Genomic DNA, 24,227 nt, shown 5'->3' with positions numbered 1-24,227 from the left:
TAGTTGATGAAATAATCTTCTAGCTAGTAAATGAATAATAATCTAATTAGTAGAATATCACCATTTGGTACCCTTAATAAATTAATGGATCTAGACATTGATCATTAATGGCTGCAACGTCACAGTAAGACAGACACTTTATAGTTCCTTTTGGAATTCATCAATATTATCTATGAAGTAAACTTGACAAAAAACCACACCTGAATTATGTCAGTGCTCTAGATCTATCTACCAACTGACAGTAAATACATGGGCCAAAGGAGCATGATAAATATAGAAGCATAAAGGGGATGCAATCAGCATAATCCAGACAGTTGGGAACCCTACTGGATGAATGCTTTGAATTCAATGACAAATACTTGCAAGAAAAATGAGCAAATTGAGTTCTTTTAAACCTATACTTTAAAAGAAATTGTGTTTGGATCAGCAATCAAATAAATAATGGTTATTAAAATAAAAATACATTTATAGGACAACCAAGGAAACATGAACTGACTGGCTATTTGTTGATATTAAGGAATTATTATTATTTGCGGATGTGTGATAATGACATAGTTGAGCTTAAAAAGGGCAGTTCTTGCATTTTAGAAATATGTATACTGACGTTTTCACTGAGAAAAAGAAATCTGGGATTTGCTTTAAAATTGCTGGGGATTATGGTGGTAGTAGTAAGAGAGGGTATAGAGAAAATATATTGGCCTGAAATTGACATTTGATGAGGACAATTGATGAAAGTTTCTACTTCTTTCTTTTTACTTCTGTAGATGTTTGAAATTTTCCATACTAAAACATGTTTTATAAATGTAGATGGCTTGCAATTTGCTCTTCTGAGCTCTCAGAAGGCAAAAAGCCATTCTTAAATTAGGAGCTTTCTTCTCTAGCCAAGAATTCTAATGATAATTGTGTCCCAACTGGCCAGTGCACTCAGATTGCTCTGAGATCTGTTGGTGGAAAAAAAATCAGCACAAACAATAAAGAGGCTCTTTAGTCTTAGAAGAAAACAACAAAGAGTAAAGGCTGCTGCTAGGTCTAGGGCAATAGTGTAGCATCAGTATAAGGCAAAATATTAGTTTCTTCCAAAATCCACTTGTTACTACTGTGTATACTTTTGCAGCAAAATATCTTTTCTACATTGTCAGCATTAAAGTAAATTTACTATTTAGGTGGCATTTAAATTGTCATATGCTCAAAGCCTAGAAAGAATCCCCTAGGCTGAAATGACATTAAATCTTATTTTGGCCGTTGTAGTGTATTCTCCAGTCCTACTTGCTTTGTCTATAACTGTCCTAAAAAGGTGTGAGGAGATCTGCCAATATTAATGCCAGGATTCAAAATGAGTTCTTTGCAGCTTGCTTCCTTCAGGATCTTCTGCCCTCAGACCCATGTATTTACTTAATGCCTCAGATTATTGTATATGTCACATCTTTCCAACTAGAAGACAAGCTCCTTTAAGGGCAGTGACTAGTCTCATCAACATCGAATTTACTCCAACACTAGTGCTTTCAAAATGTGTGTTGCTTAGTATATGTCTGACCGTAAGAAGTTATAGAAACAATTCTACTCTAACTAAATAATAATGATACTACTACTACTATTTCTACTACTACTGCTAATAAAATGTATGAAATAGAGTATACATGGGAAAATAAAGATAACACTGGAAATCCCAGACTATAAAATGAATGATCCCAAAGCCACTGGCCAATCCATTGACTGTAAACAGTTACTTGTGAATTGGTCAACATTTAAATGCATAATTGAGAGAAGGGTTAAAACAAATTTTATTACCAAAAAACACAATTTTTATACCTACAATTTTTGAGCTCAACTAACCTGTAGTTTTCACAGAAATAGATGAGATTCAAAGTATTCATTCAGGTTCCTAAATGATCCATTCCCTATCTTTCCTTATGAAACAATCAGTTGTAACTCTAATAATTTGTCAAGGATTCACCAATCTCTACTTCCTTTATTTTCCAAGGTTTGGTATCATTACAAAATCAAGCCCTTTGGCGGAATTTAATAGTTTCAAAATCCCTCATCAGTATTATTCACTGGGATAAAATAATATGAAAATTTAACAAACACTGACTATGTGCTGAGAAATGATCCTTCAGTGATTCACTCAAGGTGGAGACTAGCACTCAGGCTGCACCTGAGGTAGAATTTGAATTCCAAAGTGGACCTTTACACCACAGCTCATCTGCTCTTTTTAAAACCATCAGAAATAAGCCTGTTGCCTGACCTTTGAGATTCTGCCAAGAGACCATATTTACATCTTTTGTCTCTTTTAACTTCCCTAGTCCCCTTCTCTACTTTCAGAATAGTGATTCCCAGATAAGTACAATGAGTTCAAACAGTGTGGTTAAAGGGGTAATTAGTCTGCTCTGCAGCCAAGTTACTCACAGAATAAATAAGTTGGCTTTCAAAGTTGTTAGTTTCTTCCTGGGCTTTGTTTAGAGGGGTCTCAGCTCAAGCAAGCAGCCTGTCAGCAGCCTGAAATAACTCTGTGGAAATCTAATGGCATATATGTAAAATATGTCTATGAAACCTTTTATTCAATCTTAGGTGCATAATTTTACTACTTCTTTAGGCCTGGAAAAGGATATTCAGCTACAAAAGGACAGAAAAGAAAATGTGTATAATACCTCATGCCTGCCTCACACCCTAGAACCTTATTTTACCCGTTTTATCAGAAAATGATGTATACTGTAAGAAACATTTTTTAAATTATTTGATCAAATATTTAAGTGCACTAAGTCTCTGTATTTATTAAAGCAAATATACTTACCTTTCTGTCCCTTTCTAAAAGACAGCAAAAGATACAGTTCTTTTTTCTTAAGACTCAGGGTTTATGGATATTAATTATTACACTATATTGACACCCAGACATGTTTATAGGAGGCTTTTGAGACATACAGAGCTATTTATTCCCATACCAAATGGCACTTCTTTTTCCTCTGCCTTCTGCCTGTATTTTTTCTGTTGCGATTATATCCTACTGAGGCTGCTACATGTCTTTGTTTGATTTGAGGTTCTAAAGGTAAGACTGTATAGTCTCCTTTTTACAGAATAATAATGGGTTTTATGACTGTTTGCCTTCAGAAGCCTCTTTTTCCACTCATTCTCATTTCATATCTATGGTGAGGTGTCTAAAACAGATGAGTTAGTTCTGAACTGGTGATATATACATCAATTATTATTTGATTCATATTCAAAGCAGCTCCTCCTAAAATAGTGGCCTTCCTGCCTGTGGGATGTAGTCTAACCTATTGCCTGGATCTACACCCACCAACATCCATATTTTGTCTATTGTTACCTTGGACACTTGTAGGAACTGAGGGAGTTTCTGTTTCTATAGTGTCCATTGACAGACAAATGAATAAAGAAAATATGGCACATATGTAGAATGGAATGTTATTCAGCCTTAAAAAATAAGGGAATCTTGCCATTTGCAACAACTTGGATGAACCTTGAGGGCATTATGCTAAGTGAAATACGTCAGAGAGAGAAAGACAAACACTGCATAATCTCACTTTTACGTGTAATCTAAAAACGCTGCTCTCACAGAAACCGAGTAGAATGCTGGCCATCAAGGGCTGGGGAGTGGAGGAAATGGGGAGTTGTTGGTCAAAGGGTATAACCTTCCAGTTATAAGATGAATAAATCCTGGGAGTCTGATGTACAGCATGGTGACTATAGTTAACAACACTATTGCATACTCAAAAGTTTCTGAGATAGTAGATCTTACATGTTCTCATCACACACACACACACACACACACAAAGGTAATTAATTGTGTAAGGTCATGGATGTGTTAACTAACCTTATTGTGGTAATCATTTTGCAATATATACATGTATCAAATTATGATGCTGTACACCTTAAACTTATACAGTGTTATATGTCAATTACATCTCAATAAAACTGGAAAGAAGAAAAAGATTCACATGGAGAAGGGTGAGGCTGGTAGAAAAAAGCCACCGCCTTGAGCAGTACCAAGGTGGGCGGAAAGCCATGGGGCTCTATTAGCACTGCTGGGGGAGGCTCTGCTCCCACGTGTGGGGAGGGGGTAGGACAGCACAGCTGTGATCCTTATTGCAGACCCTAGGCAGCCTCAGGCAACTTTTCAAAGTTAGATGCTGAAAACCAATAAATGAAATTATAAGGAAGAATTACAGAAATGTCTTTATTCTACTTCTGGTCCTCTTGGCAACTTTTTCCATCTAAAAGCTGCGCCCTGCAGTTCTCAAAGCAGGAACATTAACATGGACCAGAAGTTTCCAAACTTTTCATCATCAACCCCTACACCAAAAGAAAAGTTGAAATTTTATGACCCCTAGTATATGAAGTATCTTGTGTGTTTTTAATATTTATCAAGAGAACATTTAACGGTTACCTACTATGTGCCAAGAGAAAATAAAAATAAGACGCAGACTTTAAATGCAGACTTTGCTCCGGTATTATTCTTCCTTTTAACTTCAGTATAAGAACTATTGAGCTATTTCCTGTCCCAGTAAGGGGATAAGCAGACGATTACAGAATCCTGTGATCTCTTCCCAAGTTTGCAACTATAGGGTTGGTCCTAGAATTGCTCAATAACTTTGTATTTTGATTTAAGGGGAAACTAAAAGAACTTCCTGTCCCAAAGTAACTCTGCTTTGCGGAGACTGGAGGTGCCGTGCAACTGACTCAAGATACTGTTTATTTGTTTAAACAGTTAAATAAGTAGTTTCTATTTAACAAGTGAGCACAAATTTTCACAACAGTACCTACCCCATGACATAACTCAGACAAAAACTCTGAGGGAAAGGAAAACTATATGGGCAAAAAGTCCAGGTTCCATCCACTGTACGTGGGATATTGATAGGCTTGTAAAACTTACAGAGGTACCTGGGGGTACCCAGGAACCCTGGGTATTTAGTATACAGATCAGCAAAGGATGGTGGAAAATAAGACGACACCAGGTCAGGGGACAAATTAAGCAGGTGAAGCTGGTCCTTTATATTCTTTTCCCTTCTGATACACCACTGCTCGTTCATGTCCAGAATATGTTCTGTATCCTCAGTAGTACACACACACACACACACACACAGACACGTGTGTAGCACACAAACATGCATGCATGCATGTACACATACATGGAGTCCCCAGTCTTCTCAGTTAAAATTCAGCTTGTAGTAACTAAAGAAAATTTATAATGCCCTATATTTTATAGATTTTAAAAATACTTGCACTTTAAGAGAAAACTTTTAATGTCTGAAAATCCCTTCTGACGAAGGAAGTTATTTCTGATATTGGAGGTTGACAGTTTCCCAGAGATAACTTCAGGAGCACAGAGACATGCCTGACCCTCTCCCCACGCACCATCTGGGGAGAATTCACCAACACACAGGCTCAATCCCTCTGCTAAGTCAAAATCAAGTATACCAACATCATTATTTCACAGAGAATACCCTACCTCATGTTAGGCATTCATATGTATTTTATTTGTTGAAGAGAGGAAGAAGATATAAAGGAGGGAATCATCCGAAATTACAGAGTACACCATTTAAGTCAATATAGATATTTAAATTTAAGGTAAAATTCAATGATAATTTCAAATTATATGTGGAGTTTTATTTACTAAAGAATATTTTGCAAAGTTCAACTCCTATTTTAACTTATATTTTCAGAGAAGGTATTTGGTCCAAATGAAGAATACCTTCAATCATTGTTCTTTTATTGCAAGCAAAAAAGGATTTATACTTCTTTTCATGAAATATGGTTGTTTGACAACAGAAGGATAAATATTTTATATTTTTAGAAACAACAGTCAGGCTACTGATATTCTTAATTAGTTTTAATAAATCTGAATGCTTCTTATCATCTACTCTTTAGCTTGTACCCGAGGAGTTGAATACCTCCGGGAAGATATGTGCTCCAGACCCGTAAATATGCAGTTCACAGAGCCCACCACCAGAGGGCAATAAAGAAGTCAAATCTTGAAACCATGGAGTGAAAATAGTGGGAGTTTAAATAAAAGCAACATTTCACAGTATGCTTTTCTGACCAACGTTATATCTAATAACTTAATGGATTGTATGTACATGGATTCTGAAAAGTCAGCAGCACACATCACTGGTCAATTTCTATGATAAGGAGAACGTAATTGGAGTGTAGAAAAACAGTATACTTACATCTTAAAATTCCACCCCTACAGAATCTACTACTCACTACTGAAAAATGGTAAGAAGAATAGCTTTCTGTGTCTCAGTCACCAGTTAACATTTTCAAGAGTAGAATTTATCTTCCTATGATGCTCAAATACACAGGAAAAATGCATATCTAGGACAATGGATAAACTCTATATGACATATGAAAATAATTCTTCAAATGGAAAAAGTAAAAGATCTACAAGGAACAGTTTTATATGCATTAGTGTGGATATATACATAAAGAGGCTCTAAGAAACATAAAAATCACTTCCAGGAAGTAATTTTAGGTAGAAGAGAATTAACATGGATGAGGAAGAAAAGAGAGTTGGTTTTAAGATAGTTTCATTTACTTGTTTTTTTGTGTTTATTTATTTGGTTTATTTATTTGGTCTTCGGAATATAAGGAAACAGTGGCTTTCACATCCGTATCCCAGTGGAACAAAGGGACCGAGGTCTATACTGGAGCCCAGCCATTGTGTGACTATCTTGTAATAATACTGGTGAAATACAGCCAAATCATTTGAACTACAAGCATCCTCTCTGACAATAGTCTTAAGACATCAACATTATAAATTAAAGAAAGGAAAGAGAGAATACTGTTTTCTTTAGAGAGAAAATACAGATTCTGGATCAAATCAATAATGTCAGCAAACCTCATGGCTATAAAATATTCTGCTGCCTATCATTTAGATCATGCCTGTAGAAGAGGGAAACTGGGTGATAATTTCCCCAGATTTTATATTTAATTCAAATATTTTAGATAAGAGGCATCTCTAGTAAAACACTGTATCATTGATTTTTTCCAAAATGATAGCTCACAGGAGTTCCTCTTTCCTTCTCAAATACATATGGGGAAATGGAGGTGGGTGGGTTAGAGGAACTATCTAAACAGAGCATAGTAATCAACAGTTTGATTTTTTAAAATAGAAATTTCTATTTAAATTGTTTCCAGAGACAGAAACACACAGAGACAATTCCATGTGACAACAGTGGAAGAGACCAGAGTGATGCAGCTGCAAATCAAAAAATGCCAACACCAGTGATTGATGGCCACCACCAGAATCTGGTTAAGACAAAGAAGGATCCTCCCCTTGAGGTGTCAGAAAGAATATGGCCCTCTCAACACTCTGAGTTTGATCTTCTGGCCTCTAGAGCTGTGATAAAATAAATTTCTGTTCTTTTAAGCTAACAAGTTTGTGGTATCTTGTTATGGTAGCCCTAGAGATAACAGTATTTGATTCCTGAGATGGCAACTGTATTCTGACTATGTAATGACTATTCCAAGATGATCAACAGACACAAAGATAAAGAAAGGCAAAACTGAGACTAAGCCCAGTTCTTTTTATTCCCAGAATAATAAATGATTTTTTAATTAATTTAGATCTCTTTGTCTAACCCCTCTGCTTTTCAAAAGACTATGTGTGACTAATCAAGTATTAATATGTTATACTTTCATTTTAATTCATCTCAAATTATTTCTAATTCCCCTTATGAGTTCTTACTTGACCCATGAATTATTTAGGAATATATTGTATAATTTCCATTTGTGATTTTTCAACAAATTTCTGTTAACAATTTCTTATTGCATTCTATTGTCATCTGAGAGCACTCTTTGTATTGTTTATATCCTTTAAAATGTACTGAAATTTGTTTTATGGCCTAGCATATAGTATATCCATGTGCATTTGAAAAGAATGTATATTCTGATGCTGTTGGGTGGAATGTTTTATAGATGGCTGTTAGGTCTAGTTGATTGATAATGTTGTGCAAGTTTTTTTATTTTCTTGTTGATCTTCTGTCTGTTCTGCTATTGAAAGAAAGGTATTAAAGTATCCAACTATTATTGTAGAACTGTCTCTCTTTTCCGTTGTGTCGATTTTGCTTCATTGTATTTTGAAGTTCTGTTGTTAGGTGCATATAAGTTTATAATTATTATACATTCTAGATGGTATAATCCTTTTATCATTTTAAAATATCTTCGTCTCTAGTAAAAATTTTCATCTTAAAATATATTTTTTTCTGATATTTTCTTAGCCACTCCAGTTTTTTTGTTGTTGTCTTGTTTTGTTTTGTTGTTACTGTTATGGTATATCTATTCCAACCCTTTTACACTTCACCTATATATTTTCTTGACTCTAAGTGGGTCACTTTCTTGTTGATGTCATATACATATATAACTGTATATTACATTCAAAAATTACATATATAATAACAAATTATGGCAGACTTTGAACTGGACCTTTTATTTTTTTCAGTACGCGGGCCTCTCCCGTTGCAGAGCACAGGCTCCGGACACGCAGGCTCAGCGGCCATGGCTCACGGGTCTAGCCGCTCCACGGCATGTGGGATCTTCCCAAACCGGGGCACGAACCCGTGTCCTCTGCATCAGCAGGCGGACTCTCAACCACTGCGCCACCAGGGAAGCCCTGAACTTCACCTTTAAATGAGTATGATTTAGACAGTTGAGCTTCCCTACCAAATGCAAATAACTCACTTGAACTCTCTTTTTTGTAAAGGACAGACCAATTCTTCCAAGGGGAATTCTTGAACTCATTAAATATGTGATATTCATTATAATTAGTTGCATTTAACACCACAGAAAGGACTTGATCAAAGGCTATTTTACTCTTTTCTTCCTCACTGGATGATTAGCTAGGTTCATTTTTAAATGGAAGATATACTCTAGATATTTAAATGTAGGGCATCTCTTCCTTTCAAATCTCAGAAAGAAAGGTGTGCTTCAGTTTCCCTGCAGAAAGCTCTAGTATCTTACCCCCTTTTGAAAGAGGAACTAATCCTTCTTTCTCTATTCTTCTTTGTCTTCTTCCTTTCATCAGCAATGAGCCTCTTTATCATTTTTGTCAGCCCAAAGAATAATTTTTCTCTTTCCAGGCCATTCAAAAATTGTACACTACAAAGTAAACGGAAAGAGCTTTATTGATAAAAATAAAACAGCTATGGCATTAGTTCTTAAAGAGTATAAAATGTTGATCCCTCATTCCAACAAAAAGTCTTGTTAACATTTAGGGTTCAATGAGAGGCAATAAACAAAAATGTTTTGGTGACTCATTTGACATCTTTACTAAAAGGTTTGAACTCATAATGGTGAATATCAGACAGAGTTGTGTTAGGCAATTAAAATTAAATTATATCTAGACGTATTTTAAATTACCACATTAACATTAGCAAGTAATCTTAGAACTCATCTTGAAAGTAAAAGGTACTTTTATACTTTATAATGAAAAAATTAATAAAATGTGCCTTTATGAAGAGAAAATGTAATTATAATACCAATTAATGTTAACTGGTCACTTTTTTATTGAAGTAGAGTTGACATACAATATTATGTTAGTTTCAAGTGTTCAACATAGTGATCCAACGTCTAAATACATTTGAATTGGTCACCATGATAAGTCTAGTAACCATATATCACCATACAAAATTATTACAGTATTATTGACTATATTCCTTATGCAGTAGATTGCATCCCCAAGACATTTATTTTATAACTGGAAATTTGTACCACTTAATCCCCTTCACCTATTTCTCTCAGTCCCCATTCCCCTTCCCCTCTAGTAATCACCAGTTTGTTCTCTGTATCTACAAGTTTGTTTCTCTTTTGTTTTCTTTGTTTTAGTTTTTAGAGTTCACATATAAGTGAAATCATACAGTATTTGTTCTTCTCTGTCTGACTTATTTCACTTAGCACACCTAGTACTCTAGGTCAATCCATGTTGTTGCAAGTGAAGATATTTCATTCTTTTTTAGGACTAAGTAATATTTCATTATATATGTGTGTATATATACACCACATCTTCTTTATCCATTCATCTATTTATGGACACTAGTTTCTTCCATATCTTGGCTATTATAAGTAATGCTCCAATGAACAGAGGGGTGCATACATCCTTTCTTATTAGTGTTTTTGTTTTCTTTGGATAGATACTCAGAAGTTGAATTGTTGGATCATATGGTAATTCTATTTTTAACATTTGGGGGAACCTCTGTACTGTTTTCCATAGTGGCTGCACCAATTTACATTCCCACTAACAGTGCACAAGGGTTCCCTTTTGGATGATGGCCATTCTGACAGGTGTAAGGTGATGTCTCACTGTGGTTTTGATTTGCATTTCCCAGATGATTAGTGATATTGAGCATCTTTTCATGTGTCTTTTGGTCATTTGTATGTATTCCCAAAGCAATGTAACCCCTATCAAAATACCAATGGTATTTTTCACTGAATTAGAACAAATAATCCTAAAATTTGTATAGAATCATCCAAACAAACAAAAAACCTCCAATAACCAAAGCTATATTGAGAAAGAAAAACAAAGCTGGTGGTATGACATGCACTGATCTCAGACTATACTACAAAGCTATAGTAATCAAAACAGTATGGTATTAGCATAACAACAGACACATAGGTCAGTGGAATAGAATAGAGAGCCCAGAAATGAACCCACAGTTATGTGATCAATTAATCTACAACAAAGGAGGCAAGAACATACAATGAAATAAAGACAATAAATGGTGTTAGGAAAATTGGACAACTACTTGTAAAAGAGTGAAACTGAACTATTTCCTTATACCATATATAAAAATAAATTTAAAATGGATTAAAGACTCACATTTAAGACCTGAAACCATAAAACCCCTAGGAAAAATACATTGACATCAATCTTAGCTATATTTTTTGGGGGTCTATCTCCTCAGGCATGGCCAACAGAAGTAAAATTAAACAAGTGTCATTATATCAAACTGAAAAGCTTTTGCAGAGAGGAGAAAACCATCACAAAATGAAAAGGTAACTTACTGAATGAAAGATTTTTTTCAAATGATATATCTGATAAGGAGTTAATATCCAAATTATCTAAAGAAATCATACAATTTAATATCAAAACCCCCCAGATATTCCAATTTAAAAATGGGCAGAGAACCTGAACTGGTTACTTTTTAAAGTGTTTGATACAGTACTTAGATGCATTCTTTTTTCATTAGCCTTGAATATCAATACTCTGAACATCTCCGTTTATAAATGAATAAATTAAGGAATGGAGAGATAAATGACTTGTCTAAGGTACAAAGCTTATTACAAAAAAGATTATACTAAACCAGACCTCTGATTCAGATTCCTATACTTTAATCATTATGGCTTACTGCAGAAGATTAGAGACAGAATTTGACATTGAAAGCTTAGATTCCAGTTTTTAATGAGACTTCTTCACCATGCCTTTATGTCTAAGGGAAAAAATTCTGGTCTGTAGTGCCATTAATGATAATACTGCTTTAGAGAAATGTTCTGGAGGGAAAGGATATTATTCAAATTTATTTTTAAAGTTTTTTTTTTGGTTTGACTTTGTTTCTTAATTTTCTCATGTTAGGATGGGAGGGCAAACAAAACCTAAACTAACAATACCAACTATACGTGTGTGTGTGTGTGTGTGTGTGAGTGCGCCTGTACTTATAAGTATGAAAATACAACTTACAAGAAAAGGCAAGGCCAGAATCTATAAGGCTAAGGATTTTGACTTTATCTTAGATGCAAGAGAAAGCAATTAAATGAAAAGATAGTTGTGTAGATACTAGGCTGTTCAAGTAGAGCAAAGGAGAAATGGTAGTAGCTAAGATGGTGGCAATGAAGATGAAGAGAAACATTATATATGTGATGAGAGAGAGAGAGAGAGAGATGACATTCCAGAGGACCTAATGATGCAGTCTATGCAGAAAGTGAACAAAAGGAAGGAACTGAGGATCATTCCCAGGTTTTTGCATGGAGTTACTTTTTGTGTGAATCATGGCACCATTCACTGAGGAAGAAAAGATTTGCAGGATGGAAAAGTTTGGAAGAAGGAATAATTGAAGTTTCATTTTAGACATCTTAGTTGTAGAGACGTCAAGCAGTGTTCCTCATATTTCTCCAATGAAAAGAATCACCTGGGGATCTTATTGCACATATGGATTATCACCTTTCCTGCTAGAACTTCTGGTTTGGTAGTCTGAGTTGAACACAAAGTACTAGATTTTCTCACATTGCAGAAGAAAAAAAAACACACTGAAGGAGGTGGGAAAGAGCTAACCTAAGTAACTTTGGAAAACAGTATTTTAATATACTGTAATTAACCATGCACAATATATACTGAAAAGCTAAAGACAAAAAGAAATGTACACAAATATTGAACTTGTTAGTAAATTTATTTTTCACACGTGTACAGGTTAATGATTTTTAAATATTTTATGTGTATTCCAGAATTGAGCAAATGAATAGGCTGCAAATAATGAGAATTAGGTTTCTAATTGTTAAAGAGTGGCAAATAAGGAAAGGGTAAGGGAGGCTAGAATAAACCCTGTGCTGTTGGATTGGAATCAAGGTATCAATTTGAATTCATATATCAATTTGAAGTTATATATATATATGTAGATAGACAGATGATAATGTGTGTGTGTGCACACGTGTGTGTATATACACACACACCCAGATAGATAATATGAAAATAGAGATACTTGTATATTTTTATGTATTCGTATATATATTTTTAGCTCTCTCTGCTGAAAACACGATGAGGTAGCTTGGATAGTGATAAATCCACCTCATACCAAGATTCTGGTTTCTGAATACCATTATTAATGCAAGGAACAAGAACTCCATGGAGAAATGACTGATTCAAGGCTGAGACAGAGGAAAGTAAAAGATGGGTCTGGAGCATTTTGTGGTGTCAGAAAGTAAGATATTACTCCAAAAATTGTATGGCCATATAGGAAAAATATAGGAGACAGCTGGAAGGAGTACCAGTGACCAAATATGGAACACTTTGAGAAACAAAACAATTAATGATAGTAATAAATTTTAACCCGTAGAATAAAATAATTATCCACAAGTTCACACTGATGTATGTATATATATGAACAAATAACCAGATAAATACATAAATGAAGGAGAAGAACAGCTCTTTCTTATACTCAAATTATAGTTAATAAATGTAGAGGGAATGATGGGAATAGAAAATGAACAATCATCAAACACCACAGTAATTGGTGGAGTCAAAAATTATTGAGGGATGCTAAAATTAGTATGGGAAAATTAAACAAGAAGCAGAATATTTGAACAATCTCAAATAATTACAAAGGGAAAAATAGTGATTTTGCAGCTATCATTATAACTAAGTCATCAAAGTTAGCATCCCCAGTAGTGAGACATACAGATTTGTTTGTACCTCTAATATGTACTGAAAATGGCATAATATCTCTCCTGAAGTGTTCTTGTCAAGAAATACATATCCTCAGTCTAACCATGAGAAAATATCAAACAAACCCTATTTGAGAAAAATTCTACAAAATGACTGGCTAAGATTTTCCATTAGTTCAAGGTCATAACAGACAAAAAAAGACTGAGGAATTATCCTAGATTAGAGAAGAATGGGGAGATATGACAAGCAAATGCAATAAGGGATCCTAGATTTGAATCTGGACCACAAGACAATAGGCAATATTTGAATACAAGTCTATAAATCATTAGTAGCATTGTGACAATGTAAACTTTCTGCTTTCAATAATTATACTCTAGTAATATAAAATGTTAACATTTGGGGAAGCTGAGTAAAGGGTATATGGGAACTCATACTGCTATGTTTGAAGTTTTTTGATAAATAAGGTTTGATAACACAGTTTTATAAAAACTTAGTTTGGACATTTCTGAACCTCTTTTTTGTTTCCTTATGGAAGAAAGTTGCTTGTTTAGGGATAATACTAAATCAATGCGGGTAAGATTTACACAGGACCAACCCTAACATTCATAGTGTGTGGCACAGGAAACAACTTTGAATGGCCATTTCAAGGAACAATATACTTAAGTGTATACAATGAGTAAAATGGATGAACTACACAAATTAATGAGTTGAAAAACCATAGAATCATAGAATTTTCTCACTGTAAAGGCTCTTACTTTCATAACTTTTCAGAACTTTTCCGTTCCTATGGGTAAATACCAAAGAGCAGGATTACTAGATCACTGTATGGTAAAAGTACGTTTATTTTGTAAGAAACTGCCAAGTATCCCGCTAGCCACAAATGAGAATTCCAATTGTTCTGCATCATCACCAACTTCGGTATTTCAGTTTGGGGATTTTAGCCATTTAAATAGGTGTGTAGTGGTATCTCATTATCGTTCTAATTCAAAATTCACTGATGACATGGAATGTGTAGCATCTTTTCATAGGCTTATTTGCCATGTGTCTATTTTCTTTGTTTAACCATAGTAGTTTTTTTTTTTTTTTTTAACCAAGGCCTGCTAACTCTTGTCCTCCTATGTCTATTTATGTTGTCTTTTTTCTTTCTTTCTTTCTTTGAACTTTTGATCATTTAGTCTTTTTCCTGGTTATGTCCAATTATTTTTTATACTAAAATTGGGCTTAACTTATTTTAGGAAACTATAAAGATACCTCCACATTCTGGATGTTGTTATCTTTCTCTTGAAAAGATTTACTTTGGCCCATGGCAGACAGTTACTATAGGGACTGGTAACCTTAGTCCATTCTCAGTTTGAGCTCATTCAAAGCCGTTTTTCAGTCTGTGTGAAGGTTGGTCTATTCCTGTCTTGTCCTTCCTCTACGGGTGTTGCCCTTTGGGATTACCATGTGAAAGTTTGGATTCTCCCTATTCCCAACTACCCTTGTATTTGTTAGGCTTTAAATGTAATGGTTCCCGCAGCCCTGTGAGACTAAAGATACACTTAACTTGTCATTCCATTAGTTGTTGCCTTTAGCTTGAGCTGTTGCCCATTGGCTTCTGTGGTTAGAGTCTTTTGAACTCCTTGGCTTTTCAGTTCGTAGGCTGTAAGATTTGAATCAGCAAATGCCCAAAGGAGAAAAGCTGCACCAAATGTCAAGCTTGTGTATGTGTTTCCCTTCTCTCCACAACTTGGCCCACGTCTTGGTGTCTCTCTAACATTCAGATGGCAGCGAACAGATGTTTTCTTACTTTATCCAGCTTTTCTAAAATTTCTTTAGACTTCACCTGATCTTATGTTATTATTGAACTATCATCTCCATTACCCCTAGGAAGAAAATTTACAATTTTATGTTTTATTTTTTTATTTTCTATATTACCTCAGTTTCTGTAGAGACCTTTTACCTCACTGTTCGGTCTAGTTCCTGTGTTAGCAGTAAGATGGAGATAAGGTGGAGGCTAAGAATACTGGGGGGAAATCACTGATGAATGATATGTCTCGTTCTTTTTGTTTTTCCTCTCCTTATTTATTACTCTGGCAGCCTACACCTGCCTTTCTTCATTTGACCCACTTGCCCAAATAAGAAACCCACTCTGGTAAAGACCTGACTTTACTCTCATAAATGTCTGCATGTTAGGATTAGCTAGATGATGAACACCATGCCAGAGTTCTTTGTGTAAGACTTTTGCAGACTTTTGTTAGCCCTTTAGTTTGCCTCTTGCAAACGCTGCTCTGATTGTTGAGGTTTTCTAAGATTCTGTAGGTCAAACCTCTCTACCTGCATACCAGATGAGCCCTTCTCTCTTTCCTGACTTCACTTGTGGGAGGTTAGCCCTCGGTTCTTCTTTTTCCCCATCCAATCATAATTGTTCATGAATTCCAAAAGGCCCTCAAAGTATCTGTCGTCCCTTTCTCTCTTCTCTTTTTTATCAACACTGTTAAATATTAACCATATATTTGCATACCTCTTTCTTACTTACAGTGGAATATTGGAAGGCTCGATCATTAAGTGTGAGCCCCACCAAACTAGGACTCATACAACACTCTCCTCCAGGCCAAAACTTTTGATATCCACTGGGTTTTTTTAATACTATCTTATATGTATCTAAATTTGTAAGGATTTAGTTAATGCCTGAGTTATGTGACAATAAGAAATCAGTCAAATTAGCACTACAGAAGTGCAGCTTAGACCTAGGGACCAGAACCAAGGACCACAAAAACCTGTTAACCAATAAGTTTCACTTGTACTTCATGTTTAACAACTGCTGAGGGTGAATGGGAAGTGAGGGAAAAAGAGTTTAACTTCATATCACGGAAACTTGCACTAAAATGAAGAGGAAAATGACCCAGTTCCTGGTTCAAGTCTCTGTAATCTGCTTCAATAAATAATAACAGCACACAAGGAAAACAAACACTATATGATAGGAACAATGGATAATTAATTACCAGATCAGGGAGGACAGATTACACTTGCTATGGGATTTCATTAAAGAAGGATTCCAAAAAGTACTGGCTTCTTCTGAGAAGACTTCTCAGAACAGGTAGCATTTAAACTGAGTCTTGAACAAGTATATAGAGGGTAGGGAACAGGCCTTCCGGGCAGGGAACAGGCACAGTGTCAGGAATGGCACAAAGGGCTTATGGAATAGGGGACAAAACTGGCTGAACACAGGAGTGCTACGTGTTGGGGGATATGGGGGAAGGCTGGCTGAGGTTGGTTAAATGAAACATAATTAGACGGAAGAGAAAGTAGGTGCAAAGACACATGGAAGACTGTAGAAAGCCCCTGAAGATGGAGGTCAGCATAATAATATGAAGAACTCAGTGGTACTTTGACACTGTATGAATGTCTAGGTTTAAAAAAATCAGGAAAACACAATAAAAGAATAAACTACTGATATAATGATATGTAACCAGAGGCCAGATACCAAAGAATACACACTGTGTGTTTCCACGTATGTCATATATGGTGATAGAGGTCAGCTTAGGTGTTGCCCTGGGAGAGTATGGAACAGAAAGAAGTAACAGAGAACCGTGTAGGGTGTTAGAAATATTTTATAATATCTTGATCTGGTGTTGGATACATGGGTGCATAGAGATGTAAAAATTCAGTTATTAGCAATGCAGTTAACCTACTAGAGTTTTTTTAATATATGCGTACATTAAAAAAAAACTCTAGGAGGTTAATTAGGCTGTCAGTTGTATGAAGTAAATTTTGGTCAAGGAATAGCCAAGGTAGTAATGCAGTAATAAGTTATAAATGTACTCACTGTGCTCTAGAATGTCACAATTGGAATACAAGAAATATGTGTAAGAAAAAAGACAAATATTCAATATTGATGGTTGGATGAGCTGAATAAGTTAGATCACTCTACTTTCAATTTAAGAACTTAGCCACTGTTTGGATACCTTTGAACAAAGAAAAAAAAGAAATACAATTTTTATTACGCATATGCTATGTATCAATCCCTGACTTATATTTTGACACATATAAACATGGGAAATATTGCACCTTGTAACTGAGACAATGAAGATGAGTGAGGTAGCTGGTTTTGACACTAGAGGCTGAGAAAACCATCAGCTCATAATTGTAAGAAGTCTGAAGTCGGAGGAAAAGAATCAAGAGGAAATAGTGGTAAGTGCCAGGAGCTTCTGGAAACTACATCAGAGATGAAGACTCCAGGATTGTTGAGCTTTCTAAGAGTCCCAATAACTCAGAAAAAAACAGAGGGCTTAAAACTGAATCCTGGGATATATGTATGCATATAGCTGATTCACTTTGTTACACAGCAGAAACTAACACAAAACTGTAAAGCAATTATACTCCAATAAAGGTGTAAAAAAAAAAACCAAAAAAACTGACGCCTGCAAAGTAACAGTTGTTAGGACAAACAGTAAAGAATTTTAAGAAAAATAATCACATGCCTGTCCCAACAGAGAAATATCCTAAGCTCCATCTCACCATTTCTCCGATTGGCCTTTCACAAAATACAGTCCCATCAGCTGAATATAGGTTTGTCAAGTAACTGTGAGTAAGACTGAATTAAACAAAAATAAATCAATTCCTTCCTCCAAAACTTTTCAGAGTATATAATGAAACAAAGTGAAACTTGAATTTCATGTCGGGATGTAGAGTACAGCTCTTCCCAAATGCTTCTGTCTTGTAACTACATTAACATCATCTAAAACCAGTGTTCTGCAGGACAGAGATGGTGAAACGCTGCTCTCATCATGTAAGATATCAAGTCTTTCTGAAAATCCATTCTTCCTTCTGCCCTTTCTCCTGTTGTCCCTGTCACCTGGAATGTCTGTCCTAAGCTCCACCTGCCAAAACCCTACCCATTTTTAGGATCCAAGAGATAATAAAAGGCTTACATTACTGAAAGGCAGAGAAAGAAATCCCTTCCTAGGGATCTACATTTCCTTCCTAGGGAAAAGAAAAATTGTAAAGTATATCACAGTGACCTTAAGTCTGTGAATGTAACTATGTTGTGTTACTTTGAGTTCTGTAAAAGTCAATGTGCTACAATATACATGGATATGAATGTTTGATCTCTTACAAGTAGAACCTGCTGATAACTTTCATCATGAGCGAGGTTAATGATTAAGGGAGCCATTGTATTTGGCTCAGCCCTTATAACTAGGGAATATTAAAATTGGAAAGGTCCCTAGATATTAGCAAATCTATCCACCTCATATTCTAAGTAAGGAAACTGAGACCTTCATAGATTGGATACTTACATTAACAAAGGAAAAGGATATAAGATTGGCAGACCTACCTTTTAGATTAAGAATTTTGAGATTTTTATAGACTACTAGGACATTATGTCCACTGATATTGAGACAATGTGTTTCTTAGTCATCATTTCCTATTGCACTGACCAAGCGAGGTGGCAGTCAGTAGTTGTACAAAGGGAAAAAGAAAACTTTAGAAACTCCCAATTTATATACACAGGGAAATTCATCATTCATGTTATTTAAGCTAACTGGATGCAGTTTATCAGCTACATTGAGGAATGGTGAAGTGAAGTGTCTTTACAATTAACATGTTAGTTTGTGTCATGACCTCCCTGTTGTTCAAGTGAGTTAACGGTTAGCACTCAACTAGGCACTTAAGAGTCCATTATAAATCTGGACTAAACATTTATTTGTGGCATCTTTATTCTTCTTTGGTGCCCTTAGGCAGAATTAGCCCTCTTATGTTTTGATAAATTCAAGTATTAAACAGGGCTAAGGTTTCACAAGTTCTTTGGCCTAAACATGGGGGTAAGGGAGACCAATGAGCTGGAGTACTTCTAGATTTAAGAATGGTCAGATTGAGGAAGAAGAGTCTTATGCCAGAGGTGAAAGAAGACTGATTATAATTACCTATTTTTAAAAATTCCAACTCTTTTCAATGTTCTAAAGTGATCAGGAAGTACATGGGTATGCTAGGAAGTAAGGGAGTCAAGCAAGAATATTCTCTAAGAGTTTGTGGATGGCAATGAAGAGGAAAGGAAGATAGAGACAATCCTGGAAAAGGTTTTGGTTGGCCATAATAATGAAGTCAGAAGGAGAAGAAGAAGAAGAAGAAGGACACATGCAATGGGAAAGAGAAAGCAAGAATAGAGAAGCAAAAGGGAGAGTAGAAAAATGAGACAAATTTGGAGAAGGAAATGAGGAAGAAAACTGGGTGAAAGAAGGAAGCACTGATGGTAGACCACCTGACACTCAAACATTAACACGATGCACATTTAAGATGTGTCATCAATGGCCACGGTCATTACCCTCAAATAGTTTACAGTATGTGTTTCAGAGACATTTATAAATTGAAAATGCCATTAAAATAAGTGCCAGGGTATAAGTATTCATGGAATTGTATGGGAGAATAAAAAGTCCCCCGTCAAAGAGCCTTCTGAGACATCGGAAAAAAAGGAAAAACCTAAAAAGCATAAGACTCTTCCTATTTTCATTTCCAATGATACATCCCAATCTTGATGATCAATCAGCGATTTAAATATCAACTATAAACACAGTATTTTATGAGCTGCTATGCAGTATACTATACTAGAGCAATAGAACAGAGAGGACCTCAAACCCTCTGTTCCCTCAAATTCAAAGGCAGGCTTCCTGACCTCTCCAGACCACTACTGGACACAGGGAACACACACTAATGTTTCAGGACCCCAACCAGCAGTCACCTGCTTAGTGATTACTTCCATGACACACCCTCACTAACACCACTGACTTTCCTGCTCCTACGGGACATGACATATATTTCCTATTTTAACACATACCACAGTGCATTATGATTGCAGGCAGATGTTCTAACAACTTAAAAGAGAATGATGACTTTTTTGCTCTTTACATCTTGTTATTTCCCTACTCATAATATTTCTTGAAGAGAAACCATAAAAATATGAACAAACACAAAAAACAGATAATATACAAAACGTGTGCTTTGCACCTTAACACAAACTTAAGTAAAATTAGTTCTGACAGTATCCGGCATGACAAACTTCCATGGTACAAATGAGAATGGACCAAGGTTTGAGCAGGTACAGGAGACAATCCACGCATGAACAACACCAAGGAAAGGTAGACAGGAAGTAACGTGGTGTGTAGGAAATCACGAGACCAGTCTGATGGGAAGAGACTTAAACAAGACTGAAACTCACTTTCTAAACCTCCATCTCCAATTGGACAATTCACAAGACACAGGTGCACCAAAGTGGCCAAATATTCAATCCCTTTAATGGGGAGGAACAGTTTAAAATTTTATTGCTTTAGTTTGCCCAAAAGCAACTATCAAATGTTGGCAGGACACAATGAAGGCTTACCTTTGTTAACATAGTTAAGTCTCTCTCTCTCACAACTAGCCCACTTGGCTCCATGTTCCTTAGTGCACCCGATGCACTTACACAGCATTGATGAGCTTTACACAACTGGAAGGTCACATCTTTATTTCTTATTGCAGGAACACAACATCTGGAAACTTTATTTCTATCGGAAGCTAAAGCAAAATTATTGTAAAATGAGTCATTTAAACCATACATTTTATCACCGTTAAAAAGCATCTGCTCTGTGCTAAGGATTAGAAATGACTCCTGTCCTTAAAGCCTCATTAAGGAGGAAGATCTAGAAACTCAAAATTTCAATCACATGAGATAAAGAACCATAACCTTTAAGCACAGAAGTGCCTATGGAGGCCAAAAGTTATATCTAAGTGATGGCTTCATGATAACCCTGAAGTACAGTCTAGAAAGATGAGGCTATGCAGAGTTGGAGTAGGAGGTGCATTAACTGCACAGGGAGCACCTGTGCAAAGACACTCAAGCCTGACACCTGCTGGGCACTGTAAATACTGCAGGGGGGGATGACTAAAGACCAGGGGTCCAAGTGTGAGAAGAGACAGAAATGAAAATAGAGATGCTGGCCCAAGCAAGCCTGGGAGAGAGCATGGCTTGTATCCCACAGGTGATGAGGCCTGGGGCTACCACTGGCTGAGTAAGGGTGCCTCCGCTGATTAGAAAAAGGCGCCCCGCTGCTGAAGGACCAATTAGATAAAGGGAGTGATCACAAAAAGCTCCCCTTCCTCAGGGCCAAAGAGCCCCAGGAGGCTTGGCAAAGCACAGTTCAGACTACAGGCCTCTGTGCAGAGCACACGCTGGGCGGCTAGTATGCACTAACTCTGTGTGGGCAAGCCATTAGCAGCATTATTTTGGGTTTTTTTTTTTTTTTTTTTTGTGGTATGCGGGCCTCTCACTGTTGTGGCCTCTCCCGTTGCGGAGCACAGGCTCTGGACACGCAGGCCGAGCGGCCTAGCCGCTCCGCGGCATGTGGGATCTTCCCGGACCGGGGCACGAACCCGTGTCCGCTGTATCGGCAGGCGGACTCTCAACCACTGCGCCACCAGGGAAGCCCAGCAGCATTATTTTAAGCACATCTTTTTCTGTTAGAAGATCACTTAACCCGAGGAGGCAGATGAACTTAGAGGAACTGAACCCAGGGGCCGTGAAACCACCCAGGAGTTTCTGCCATAGTCTGGGCAAAATGTAATATGGATGAAGAAGCAAATTTAGGAGGAGGCCAAAATTTACAAGCTAGACCCACTGGATGAAAGTCATAAAGAAAGTTCAGTGAAGGAATTCTGAAGAGAATGGGCTCTGCATTTTTCTTACAATCAATGTAAAATATTAGGCAAAATTAAGTACAGTGGCTGTTAAGGTCCCTTCCAGCTCTAATTTCTTTTGATTTCTAACTTATTACTCTGGTTAAGTAAAGTCCCTTCAGAGGTACAGAACAGTTCTTATACCTGAATGGGACGCAAAGAATCATCTGACTTCTCTTCACCAGGGGATGAGGTGAACTGTCCTTGCAGAAGAGGTAACACATGGTGAGAACCCCAGATCCTAGAAAAGGGCCAGGCACACGATAAGTATTCAGCTTTTTGAAAACAAATGAACAATCATTTCCTCTCCTAGATCCTCACACCCTTTCTCTGCTGGCTGCTTTCTTTCAGCTTATAAACTTCCTCAATATACCCACTTAAAAAGCCCTCAGACCTATGATTCTTTGGATCTTCTTGTGGGTAACCTAAGTCTCTACCATGCCTTCAAACACCTGTCCTCCCAAAAAGCCCAGATCTGTACCTTGGGTCCAGACCCGTCTACCAGGCCCCTCTAAAGCACTGAAGATGAAGTAAGATCCTCTCCCCACCCCCAATCCCTTCCCACTGTGCTCTGTATCTCTCAAAAAGATGCAGCTGTAAACTGTCACCCACGCTTGCTGCCCTCCCTTTTCTAACTGGTCACCAGGCCCCACCCATTCTCTCTCAGATCTGCAAAAGCCAGTCCAACCTTTTATAACTTAAGTGGGAACCTTAGATTACAATTCACCCTGCACCCAATCAAGTGCCTTGCACATGGAGGTCCGAGTAAGTCTCTAAACCAGAAGTCCATCTCACTGTTCTTTAGGGTTTCCCACAGCCTTCAGGATAAACATCTAAACTTCTGACAGGACAAACAAGGCCCCGCTCTGTTGGACCCCACTAGGTTTCCAGTATCAACTCACATTTCTTTCCCAAACCCTGAGTTCCAGTCCTATACCTTAGTTTTGCCATATTTTCTTATATTTCTCAAACTTTGACACACACTGCTCCCTCCTGCCACCCCAGGAGCTTCTACATATCCTTAGAAAGGATGGCACCTCCTCCAAGAAGCCTACCCTGAACTTTGCCTTCCAAGATTCTGTGCTCTGCAAAGGGGAAAGGTGGGGGAGGGATACATTAGGACTTTGGGATTAACATAGACACACGACTCTACATCAAATAGATCATCAACAAGGACCTAGTGCATAGCACACGGAACGCTACTCCATAGCCTGGAACAAACTGTACGGGAAAAGAATCTGAAAAGGAATGGATATATGTATAACGGAATCACTTTACTGTACACCTGAAACTAACACAATATTGTAAATCCACTATCCTCCAATATAAAATAAAAATTAAATTAAAGAAAAAAGAGATTCTGTGCTCTATAGCACCAGAACTCACTTCTTCCAGAGCACTGACTACTGTGCTTGTGTTTACTTGCTGCCCAGTAGAAGGAAAGATTACCTAGGGCAGAAGCATCGTCTCCAGCAGCCCTTGGTTCTGACAACTCATTCAAGAGCCAGGCTACTTTACACACATAACCTGCTTAATTAATTCTAAGAACCCACAGAAAGAGTGGTTATTAATGTCATTTGACAAGTGTGGGGATTGTAGTGCAAAAGAAACCTGCCCAGGCCACAGACAGCATAAGCCCTGGAATTCAAACCCTAGGCTGCCTTCACACCAGTGCTCTTTCCACTATATGATACGACTACTGAAAAACAAATTTTTTTTTCCTGAGCCCTGTTTTAATGGAAAGGAAATGAAGCTGGGATATATCCATTTCCTAATCGCTTTGGTGTGTACCAGGCAAAGTCATTCAACAGACCAGGTAACATCTGTGCAACAATTAACGATGCTCCAAACTGTGCTAAGTGTTCTACCTTGTAGAGTCTAGAAGCATTAACACAGTGCATCCTTGTAACCGCCACAGAGACTGGGTCCTATTAAGCCCACGCTGCAGATGAGAACACTGAGACCTTGAAGCCTTAAGGCACTCGGCCGGGGTCACCGAGCTGGCAGGAGTCCTAGGCCGCACGCCCCGTCTAGTGCACGCACACCCGGTCACTGGGCGCTGGTTCTAGTGCCCACCCTCCACCTTGCACCATTTAAAACCCCGCTTCTCAGCGCCCACACGAGGGGCCCTGGAAGCGGGAAGTACAAACCTGTCTCA

At 37.1% G+C, this 24,227-nt stretch overlaps 1 protein-coding gene across 1 annotated transcript in view; it reads right to left on the bottom strand.

The window, feature by feature from the left end:
* LOC307055622 (BCL-6 corepressor-like) overlaps positions 1-24,227 on the bottom strand; it is a 792,095-nt gene that overhangs the window by 580,021 nt on the left and 187,847 nt on the right.

This window comes from Hyperoodon ampullatus (assembly GCF_949752795.1).
Source record: "Hyperoodon ampullatus genome assembly, chromosome: 7".
Lineage (NCBI taxonomy): Eukaryota > Metazoa > Chordata > Mammalia > Artiodactyla > Ziphiidae > Hyperoodon > Hyperoodon ampullatus.
This window is presented reverse-complemented; position numbering and strand designations above follow the sequence as displayed.